Source organism: Urocitellus parryii, chromosome Y, assembly GCF_045843805.1.
Source record: "Urocitellus parryii isolate mUroPar1 chromosome Y, mUroPar1.hap1, whole genome shotgun sequence".
In the NCBI taxonomy this organism is placed as follows: Eukaryota; Metazoa; Chordata; class Mammalia; order Rodentia; family Sciuridae; genus Urocitellus; species Urocitellus parryii.
In genome coordinates this window covers 12278855-12290963 of record NC_135548.1, presented here as the reverse complement: position 1 = coordinate 12290963, position 12109 = coordinate 12278855, and the positions used below count along the sequence as shown (strand labels likewise).

The 12109-nt window shown below is 34.8% G+C and overlaps 1 pseudogene; it reads left to right on the top strand.

Moving 5' to 3' along the window:
* Window positions 1-3912: 3912 nt before the first annotated feature.
* Window positions 3913-7611, top strand: LOC144251174 (homeobox protein BarH-like 1 pseudogene; annotated as a pseudogene).
* Window positions 7612-12109: the final 4498 nt, after the last annotated feature.

The following is a 12109-nucleotide window of genomic DNA, read 5'->3' as shown; positions in this document are numbered from 1 at the left end:
CTCTCTCTCTCTCTCTCTCTCTTAAAAAAAGCCCATATTAAGTAATCATTCATTATTTAGAATCAAACATTTAAAATATCTTTCTGTCATTTTAATAATCAGAAATAATGTCTTAAAGCTTGGAATATATCAATAGATATCAAGAAGTTGCAAGACTTTTTGAAAAGACCACTATCTGTACACCGGTATTTAAATTTTTCTCCTTCATTACTAAAAACTTCTAATAATACTTGTTGAACTTCTAATAATACTTGTTGTTTATAAATCCACACTCATGGACATCCAAAACACACACACACACACACACACACACACACACACACACACACACACACATACACACAGAATAAAATAGTGGTTATTCAATTATATAATATGGAAATATATCACCTTGTAATTTTAGGGTACCATTTCCAATTCATTTTTCCTTTTCTTCTCATTTATTTGCTAAATTTAAAATAAAATCCTAAAATGAATATATAGCTCAGTACAATGTCTTCCTAACCCTATTGACTAATAAAAATCTAAATCTTACTTTAACTACTAATAAAATATACTTTGTTTATTCAAATATTAAAAAATCAATTTTTTGAATAGTTCCCATATTGACATCTATTTTAAAAGCCATAGCTTAATGGTATTACCAAAGTGAATGGAACTAACAAGAAATCAAGTGCTTAAATTAAGCTGCTTAGTTTTCCTTCAGAGTCTAATGTGTGATTTAATCTTATTTCACTCTATTGAAACAAAAGATAAAAGGAGTATAACATTGCAAGTACTTTAATTTGATGCTGATTTTCAGTGACATTTTATCAATATATTTTTCTTTTCCTTTATTTTCTTATTAAGCCATTATTTCTAGTTGTGTTATTTGTTTCATGATTAATTATAATCACCATTTTTAGGGATGCGTCTATGCTAACAATAAAATAGAAGTAAAATAAAATGAAAAACATTAAATTCTACCAGTCTTATATTTGACGTGATTTAGGTTGAGTCTAAAGAGTTTCTCCTTAATTTAACAAATATTCTTTACATAAAAAGTACATAGTAATAATAACATAATTAATAATGATAATTCTAGTTTTCTCTCTTCTCCCTACACAATTTGTACCATATATAGAAATATTTCATCTGGCAATGTGTAAATCCACAAAAAAATTAAGCCAAATGAAAATGGTATGTATCTTCAAATAAGTGTATGCCATATATTTGCACTTATATAAATTTATGTGTCTTTATGTATATAAAACTGTTATATATATAAAACAATGACATATTTATTTATGATATATGTAAATTCATTAATAATATACATATATGACAGAGTATTTTTTCTACTGTTTATTAAATTTAAAAATCTATGTCTAAAGAAAATAGGTATCGTCTATATAAGAAGATATTAATAAACTGGATTTAATAACATTATTAACATTTTTTTATCAAAAGATGTCATTAGAAAAGTGAAATGCTCAAGCCACAAAATGAAAAATAAAGCTGTCATAGGTAAAGCCTAAAAAGGACTTGTACCTAGATTATAAAAAGACATTTGAAGAATAAGCAAAAAGCACTATGAATTCAACCAAGTTTTGAAGAGGCTCTGCACACTGAAATGCCAAAGTATCTGAAATAGTTGAGGTGTGCTCAGGATCATTACTCACAAAAAAGTGTAAATTAAAACATTTATTTAATAAATGAGAGGAATTCATTTAAAAATAATCATATGGTATACACTTAGAAGAATGACAAAATCTGGAAATAACAATTTTAGGCAAAGATATTGAAAAATCAGAAATTTATATTGTTTGTGGCAGTACAATTTGATACAATCACTTTGACATTATTAAATAAAATTATTAATACATATACAAGGCCCAGCAGTCTTAGTGCTTATATATAACCCAGAATATATATATATATATATATATATATATATATATATATATATATATATTAGTTAGTCGTGACAAGAACTCATACTTGCATATTTATAACTGCCTCAAGTTAAGAAAGATTTTAATGTTATTGAATAAATAAAAAACTAAATACAAAACTAGTTTATTATTGTAACAACCAGAAAAATAAAATTGTAAAAATAACCTTTTGATACACATGACTAAATGGATGAAACTCATACTGTGTTGATGAGAAAAAGAAGTCAAAAAAGCAGAACCTGTATAATTTCATACACAATATAATTTAAAGTATAAAAATGTTTTCTATGCAACTGGGTGAGAATAGTGGTTACACCTGGGGAGGAATATTGACTGGGAGGATCATTAGGCCCCATTGAAGAGCATTGGAAATATTCTATGTCTTGATCTAGGTGCTGTTTTCATGGGTTGTGTACTCTCTTCTGGCTATATATTGAGTTTGATACTAAGGATTTCTGTATCTCTGTCTCTTTCTCTATCTATCTAGCTAGCTAGCTAGCTATATTTCTTTAAAATAGTAGAAACAAGTTCTAAAGTCTTTCATTAGTCAGAGGTATGGGTTAAACTAAATACTGAGATGAAAAAACACACATGTATACATGTATGCACACACATATACGTATCTCTCTATATATACAAAATATATTTTATCTTTTCCTTCTTTTTCATAATTATTTTTCATCCCTTTGGTACCCAACATTACTAAATATTTATTATCAAATGATTATTTCCTTGTCATCTTAACTTTTATGCTAATCAAGTAAAATTTTAGAACATTCACATCTGCTGAGCTTTCAGTATGTCACAGCTAGTATCATAAGCGTAAACCATATAACTAATTGGAGATATATTGAAGGGATGACATTTATTAAAACATTCTCAACTTTCTTCTCTTCTATTTCTTCATGATTTTTTTTCAGTTTCTTTCCTTCATATTTCTCCCAAGAAACTCCATCATGTTTAATCATATCTTTCGTGCTTTGTGACACAGAAATGGGATAAAGAAGAGGTTGAGTGGAAAGACATTGGGGAAAAGGAATAAGGATGTTGGAGAAAGTTTACAAAGCATTTTGAAAAATGACCTTGAAGGAATGAGAAGATTCCTCAAAAAAACAGAAACAATCTTTGCTGTGGTCTTTGCATATCATTTATGTTGTTTGGGAAATGCAAGGCAGAACCTGATTATGTGGAAATTTACTTAATGGTTGCTGAACTCTCTTCCTTTGAACATAACACTGGTTTAATATTAAAGCCTACCAGATAACCATTTTACCCACAAAAAATCTGCAAAGAAATTACTAAAAATTCTACTTTTCTGAAAAAGCTATAGAGTTTCTGAATGTCTTAATAATAATTTTAAGGTTATTTGGCCAACAAAAGTCATTTTAAATCAGGTCTATATATCTCTAAATACCATTTTCATTGAATGCTTTTGTTTAAATTATTTTATAAACTGCAAAGTGTATATAATACTTGCTATTTTCCTCAAGAAAACAATGATAATAACAAAATTAAACAGGATTTCTTTAACAAGTTAAAAATGTTCAAGGGTTTACATTATGATTATTTGAAATAGCAGATGAGAGGCTGCTGGTGGCAGCTAATTGTGTGTCCTCATAAATAAAGAAGGAAATGACCCTTTCACAACACTCGTCCTGCCTGCCAAGACAGCTGAGGATTATTATGGCAATTTAGAGGCTGTGCCACTTAGTTAAGAAAAAGTAAAATAACTTTCTTTAAAAGGTGATACATGCATGTGCAGTATTTCCTTTAAGAATAGTTTCAGTTATGTGTAGGGAAACCAAAATAAAAGGATCTACAGAAACATAATTAGAAGACAACCAGCTGTTGCCATATTAATACTAAGAAATACAGTCGAGAAACCTGCCAGCTCAAAAATCACAAATCCGAATTCATGAGCATAGGTTTGTGCCTCAGTGGGGGTCAGCAGCTCAGTAGGCTTTGTTCCCTATGGAAGATGAGGTCTCTTGCACCTTTTGTGCTCCTAGATACAGTGAATAATGCAGGCCATGATGGTGGCAAAAAGAGACACCAGACCCCTTCTGGCACATTACAGCCTCTGCCTGAATCAGGGTTGCCAAAATCACAAGGTCAGAACATAGTCACATGGTGATTCGTGGTAGTAAAGGAGGCTGGAAAATGAAGTCTGGGACTGTCTAGTCAAGTACAGGAGACCGGCTAATGACAAAGACGGGAGGAATCGGTCCTTAGTCAGTGCCACATTGACTGATTCAGGTCTTAATCATGGAATCATCTACACATACACAAACCAGAAAGTGCATGATAATGGGCAAATCATGCAATGTCAAAACAACAACAAAAAATCACCACTGTTGAGATATAAAGAATCTGTTCTTAGAGAATATTTTGACACTGAAAATAAAGGCTGAACAAGTGCAAGATTTTACTGTCTGATGTTATAAGAATTGGGGGAGTATTATATTTCAAGAGATTGACGGATTATTGATTTACACTTTTATGTGCTGTGTGTGTGTGAGAGAGAGAGAGACACACACACACACACACACACAGAGAGAGAGAGAGAGAGAGAGAGAGAGAGAGATACACATAAGATGTACATATTTATGTACATGTTTATCCACACTATAGTATTTTCCTGGATGCCCTGTTCATCTTATGTATCTTCCTGATTTTTAATCATTAAAGTCTGTGAATCTGTTCTTAATGGGTAAACATCAAATTTTCCCACACTAATCTGAAAGTTCAAGGTCTCCCCATTATCTAGTTCTAGGGTGTTCCAACCACTTAATTCTACTTAAGAAGTTGCTAGTAACATACCATACGGCATGAATGGAATCCTAATGCTGGGTTCCTAAAACTGGAGAAACAAATTCTTATTAAATCAGTGGAAGAAATAATTTTAATTCAAGACCAAAAAGAAGAAGAATTTGTAGTCCACTGAATAAATTTTAGCTTGGAGTTATGCCAGACTACCAAACAAGGAACATAATGATTCCCTATAGAAAGTATGACAGAAATATTTGGTTATCCTTCAGTAAGCTCCATCATTGCATTCTCTAACAATCAAAATGCAGGTCTCATCTTTTTTCATCCCCAAGAAAACACACACACACACACACACACACACACACACACTACAAGGTGCAAATTATCTTGTGAGACTAGTTTTGCATGCCACAACCACTCTGAAGAACATAAATAAATTTATATTGTGATGTTTTCCACATATTTTTCACACGTGCACTAGTAAAACAGAATTCACTGCCCTTGCTATTTCCTCAAACAAGGTATTGGCTTCTGTGTTTCCCTCGACAGCCTGGCTCTGCATTTTCCCATTGTGAGAATGAGGAGAGAAATCAGATGAGCTTTAAACTTCTTATCCAATTTCTCCGCATACAAATCTAGGTATATAGGCATGCATATTAGAGAAGACAGAGTTGTGTTATAAATATTAAATTTGTTGTTTTTATCACTACTGTAATTTTCATATATTTATTGTGAAGATGTGGTTGACTTGCCAAAATATGGAGAGAGTTCTTTAAGATGAAATCTCCTAGAAAACATTTTCTTACATCTTATTACTGGAACACTGCTGTTCTTGTTTTAACCCCAAACATAGTGGTTCTTTTAAGCACTTATGTTTCCACTTGGACTTCCAGAATGAGAAGAGATAAAAATGTGATCCATCTTTGGAAAAATATTGCTCCATTTTTTTCTCCTAGATTAACTTTAGTCAAGACAAAATAGCAGACATTTAAAATAACATTTTCTTTGTTTTTCCTTTCCTACTTTTTCTCTTATTTCTCCCACTTACTTCTATATAATGATATCTAAAACTTATTGGTATTTTTAGAATATGAAAAATAAATAAGATTACTGATAGAAATAGCTAATTCATGAAGTATATTACTAAATGCTTTGAGACATCCTTAATTATCTCAAGACTCAGGAATGGCCTATATTTTTTTCCACTTTATATAAAAAGAAATGGAATTCAGAGATATTACATAACTCACTAGCATTTGCACAGTTTCATAATGTAGAGCTGAATCTGGTATCCTGAATTATGTGCATACAGATTCAAGCTTGGAACAATCATACTTTGTTCTCTGTTAAAACTTTTATTATCAAAGTGCTGGTATATTAAACATATATTTATATTATTTTGTAGAATAGAGTGATGAAAAATACAATATGAGTGTTGATAACTTAGATGATATATATACTGTTGTATGGAAAAAGGCAAAAAGTACATCTTCTCATGAACTGCACAATTCTATAAATTCAATCAATATTTGAGCTGATAGTCTCCCTCTGTTATGTGAGATTCATAACATGTAAAACTTTCTTTTGTTCTCTTGCTAAAAAATCAAGATAAAGTTCTCATGGAAGACCTATTAATAGGTATTTTTTCCAGTCTTTTACTCATAATTCTTTATTACGTTCTAGAACTTTTCTCAGAAAGCAATGAGGGGGGCAAATTCCATACCTCTATTTTGAAGAAAAAGTGTCAATCCACATCCACATTCTAAATATACATATTATCCACCAAAAAGAAAACAAACAAAATACTACAACAATATGGTTTCTATACATTCCCAGAAAGTGTTGTTAGTTCTAAATATTATATTTAGAAGACACAACATACCTAAGAAATCAACAAAATGTTTGTGGTTAAATGACAGAAACTACTTTGCTTCCAAAGCTCATATTTGAGGGCCAGCATTGGTAAAAAATGAAATTCTCACTGGAATATAGTGAAATAAGGGAAACAATGATAATGTTTACTGAGTTTTTAAGGAAGACATTGATAACTATGTGCCTAGTACCCATTTTCCCCTTCTTCCTTACAAACAAAATCTTAATTATTATTCCATTACAAAAGTGTCCTTGTTTTTTTTTTTTTTTTTTTTTTTTTTGCAGCGATGCAGTTGCCCGGGAGCCGGGCGCCGTGTGCTGCGGCCCGCCCGAGGGCTGTGCAGATCACTGGCCACACCGCTACCAAAGCTTCATGATCGAGGAAATCCTCACAGAACCGCCCGCGCCTCAGCCGCCGCCGCCGCCGCCGCCGCGGGGGAGCTGCTCAAGTTCGGCGTGCAGGCGCTGCTGGCGGCGCGGCCCTTCCACAGCCACCTGGCAGTGCTGAAGGCAGAACAGGCGGTGTTCAAGTTCCCGCTGGCGCCGCTCGGCTGTTCCGGGTTGGGCTCAGCGCTGCTGGCCGCCGGGCCTGGGTTGCCTGGCGCCGCGGGTGCGGCGCACCAGCCGCTGGAGCTGCAGCTCCGCGGGAAGCTGGAGGCCGCAGGCCCTGGTGAGCCGAGCACGAAAGCCAAGAAGGGGCGCCGGAGCCGCACTGTGTTCACCGAGGTGCAGCTGATGGGCCTGGAGAAACGCTTTGAGAAGCAGAAATATCTCTCCACGCCGGACAGAATAGATCTCGCCGAGTCCTTGGGCCTGAGCCAGTTGCAGGTGAAGACGTGGTATCAGAATCGGAGGATGAAGTGGAAGAAAATAGTAGTGCAGGGCGGCGGCCTGGAGTCCCCTACCAAGCCCAAGGGGCGGCCAAAGAAGAACTCCATCCCCACAAGCGAGCAACTCTGAGCAGGAGCGCGCCAAGGAGGCGGAGAAGCCGGCAGAGGTGCCAGGCGAGCCCAGCGACAGGAGCCGCGAGGATTGAGCTCGACAGAGTGTGGAGCCAGTGAGCCAGAGAAGCAGTGGCCGCCTGAGTCCGCGGAAACCTGCGGACCATCCCCACCGTTTGCTTTCTAAGCATTTTATTATTACTTTAAATGCGGACAATCAGGGGTCAAACAAGGAAGGACAGAGACCCTGAAGCCAAACCCAGGCCCGGGCGCGCTCTGGTCCTTACTTGGGACGTCCATCGTCGAGGAAGCAACTCATCTTCCTTGGAGCTCCGAGGCGCCCGTGCGCTCCACATGCATTCACGCCCTGCTCCTTGCCGACACCCTCTCCCCGTCTCTGGTCCTGGACGCCGCCAGGCACACACTCGCTTCCTCGCGTCGGGGACCCAGCGGCCTGGCGCAGGGCATCAGAGCCCGAGACAGCGCAGGGATAACTCAGCGGCTCAGCCTGAGGCCGGGACCCCGATGTCGCTGGGGCTCCTACCCCCCATCTTGCTAAGACGGTGACTTTTTTTTTCCAATAACATATTTTATGACAAAAAAAGAAAAATAATTCATACTTAGTGTTTACATAATACCTAAAGTATTCTTAACTAATATATTGTGTCAACTGTAGTCCATGAGAAATATTGCTTTTATTCCTGGAGTAAGTTTGGACTTTATTTTGCTGATGAAAATATTCACTTAAGAAACAATAAGGATAAGCAACCTTGGATTGAAGCTATTTGAAAAAATAAAAATTGTGAATGTACTAAACATGCACAGATTTTGTTATTATTCTTAAACAATCCTTTTTTAAAACTACAAAAATTGAAAGTAATTATAGATGACCATTTTTCATTATTTGTCTTTTAAAAAAATTCTCAAATTTAAAACTATTTCATTGAAATAAACAGTTTTGAGACTGGTAGCTTATGTTTTCTGGTTTCCATTTTTCACCTCAGTCATCTTTGGCCAGTCCATGGGCTCTAATTTCCAAGAATAAAATACACATAAGAAGTACTCAGTTCACAGAATTACTTTAAAGACCATGTGAAGCAAGGAAGTATAATGTACAGAGCTTTATGAAACTTTGCATGATTATTGCCAATAGAATATATATCACAGCATATTCATTCATCATATTCCATTCTAAATTTAAGCCAGAATGAAATAAATGTCATTAACACCAGCAGATTCCATTTTACCCCACAGTTATACTACAATTATATTTCATAACTTACAATTTTGTAGTAGAAATTGTCAGCATAAATACAACCAGCTCAGTGGTCCCCTTTGTATTGTCAGAATAGTCGTGATTCTAATGAAGTAAAAAGGACACCTGTGAACATAAATGCCATAATGTGTGTTCATGCACCTTTAATCAAAATATACTAGAAACAGTGTCATGACTCTTTGTAATAATACTCCTAGTTTGGAGTTCTGGGAGTCATAACAGGGTGTGTTTACATATCTCAGAAGATGGGATCTTGGGAACTTACATTGATGGTAGCACGTGATTGTAAAATCAGGTATATGGAGGAAATCTTAAACCAAAATAAGAAGAACAAGAAGAATAAGAAAATTGTACACAGTTTTCTCAAGTTGTTTCATTACACCTAAAAGGTACTTAGGAAGGCCTTGGCTGATCTGAGCATTTCATAAAAGATGATGATAATGAAATCTTTCCCCTCCTATTCTCCATATATTTTCAGGGGAAAGGGGAAAGGAAGATATCTAGACAAGCATGTTCAAAAGAGCTACAAAAATAAAATTGATGAATACATCAGAAAGTTTTCTGAAGTGCAATCTACTAAATGGAGATATTAAAACCTAATTAGCAATGTTTCGTTGTATTCAAAGGGTCAAGCCTCTGGGAACAACCATATTTGCTTCTCATGCTGAACTTGACAATTTTAAAGCAGGAATACATGCTCCCCCTCAGTGTTATCTATTTTTTCTTGAAAAATCTACAAGAAATCCCATATAAAGATATAAATTCCATTAAAGGTTTAGGGAAATAGAAGATTCACCTTCTACAAGAGCTGTTCTTAAACTTTAATATACCAAATTGCCAACTAAGAATCTCATTAAGTCCTTGCGGGCAAGAAATCATCAAAGATGATTCCACTTCCAGAGATCATTGTGAATGTTTTATTTAAAAACCCCAATTATAGAGCATCTTACTTAAAGATTATAAATAACATATACTACTAACAGAGACATGATTTCACACATCCCTTACCCTTCAAATTATCATTTTAGCAACCTATAAACTTAACTGACTATGGGGCTTTATTCTGATCATTCAAGAATTGCTTGACAAGAAATTTCCTTATAATGTTGATGTTATCCATAGGATGAAAATTGTTATCATTTTTTTTGTATATAGTCAGACCTCTGTATTCATAGAGTCCTTGTCCATTGATTAAACAAATCATGGATAAGAAATAGTCTAAAAATCAATCAATCAATAAATAAAATATAACACAAAATTTTAAAGAGTACATTATAACGACTATTCACACAGCATTTAAATTGTATTAAACACTTAAAAGCATCTAAAGATGACTTAAAGCATACAGGAAGATTTCTCTAGGTTAAGTGCAAATAGAGGAATTGAACCCTCTTGGATTTAATATATCCTCTGGAAGTCCTAGAATAAATTCTTTAGGAATACTAAGAAATAACTGTTTCATTTTTTTCAGTGGTCTAGATTATTTGGGAAGAAGAAATTAGATCAGTCAACTTCTTATTGCTGTGAGCAATATACCCAACAACAATAATTTAGAGAATGAATGAGGTTCAGTTCATGGTTAGCCAACTCCATAGCTTCGGACTAGCAGAAAAAGATGGCAGAGAAAAGCTGCTCAATGGCATTTATCCAAAAGAACTAAAATCAGTCTAGTATAGTGAAACATACATATCAATGTTTATAGCAGCACAATTTACAATATCCAAGCCAAAGTACCAGCCCAGGTGCTGCTCCTCAACAGATGAATGGATTAATTAAAATGTGGTATATAAACACAATAGAGTTTTACTTAGCCATAAAGAAAAATGAAAGTATATAATTTGCTGGTAAATTGATTGAAGTAGAGAACATCACGAAAAATGAAAGAAGCAAGACTCAAAGTCAAGGGTTAGATATTTTTCTCTCATATGTGAAAGTAGAGAATAAAAAAATAAGAAGAGATCTCAGGGAAATACAATAAAACAGAAGAAGCAGATCAAGAGATCAAGAGTGAGTAGGGGAGGGCATGGGGAAGTACTGAGGAATGAAATCTACCAAGTTATGCTATGCCCATGCAAATATACCATAATGAGTCCAACATTCATATATAATTATGATGGGCTAATCAAAACAATAATAGAAGGTAGAGCAAGTGGATCTAGGGGAGGGAGAAGAGAAGAGAAATGGAAGGTAGTTAAATTATAATGAGCCGAGAAAGAAAGAAAGTTAGTTATCTAAAACATGGCAGAGTCCCAATGGCTTAGATTCAAATTCATTATTTCTAACCATTTCATGGTGCTACTTTATAATAAGGAGAGAGTATCCAATGGGGTGAAGAATCTTTCATAGCAAAGAAAATGTATATGTTTGATTCTGTGACATCTCAGCTTGGAAGACTGTGTAGTTACTTTATGTAAGTTACTTTGTCATAGCCCTGTCAGAGAGGATGTCTCAACAAGATGTCTCTTGAAGATGTAGTTAACTAATGTTTCATGTTTTTCTAAGGATTACTGGTTTACAACATTGAACTTTAAGAACTGCCAATATTTTTAGTATTTTTTTTCTCTTGTATTTGCTTGTCATAAATTTTTTGTCGGTATTTTTTTAAGTTAGCTTGGGGTATTAAAAGGAAAAACACTACCAGTATAATTTTTGAAAAAAAAACAATTAAAATTAATTTCAAGAAAAATGTATTATTTTTTCTCTGAATTTCTGTGATACATTCCTTAGATGCTTAGAAAAAATTTAGGAGCAAGTTATCAGCTTTGGAAAGGAGTATCTTAGATTCTTACAATCATCTTAGAATTAGCTATGTAAACTTACAGCTCCACAAAAAAATCACCCATTATTTATTCTTTGCATTTTCAAATTGACTCAAGATAACAGGGTTAAGTCATCTAAGGCATCTTAAAAGTTGTTCTCAAAAACATTTAGATGCAGCTAGGTTCAGTATTCCCAGTGACTTGGGAGGCTGAAGGAGGAGAATCCCAAGTTCAAAGCCAGCTTCAGCAATTCAGCAAAACCCTCAGCAACTTAGTATAACCTCTTCTTAAAATAAAAAAGGAAAAGTTCTGGGATGGGCTTAGTAGTTGAGTGTATTATGGTTTGATGTACTATGTCCCCCAAGACTTCATGTGTGATACAATGCAACAAAGTTTAGAGGAGAAATGATTGGGTTATGAGAGCATTAATTCAATAATCAAATTCATCTCTTGATGGGATTAACTGGGTGGTGACAGAAATTGGGTAAGGTGTGGCTGGAGGCGGGGTGGGTCATTGGGGGTGTGGCTTTGGGGTATATATTTTGTGTCTGGTGAGTG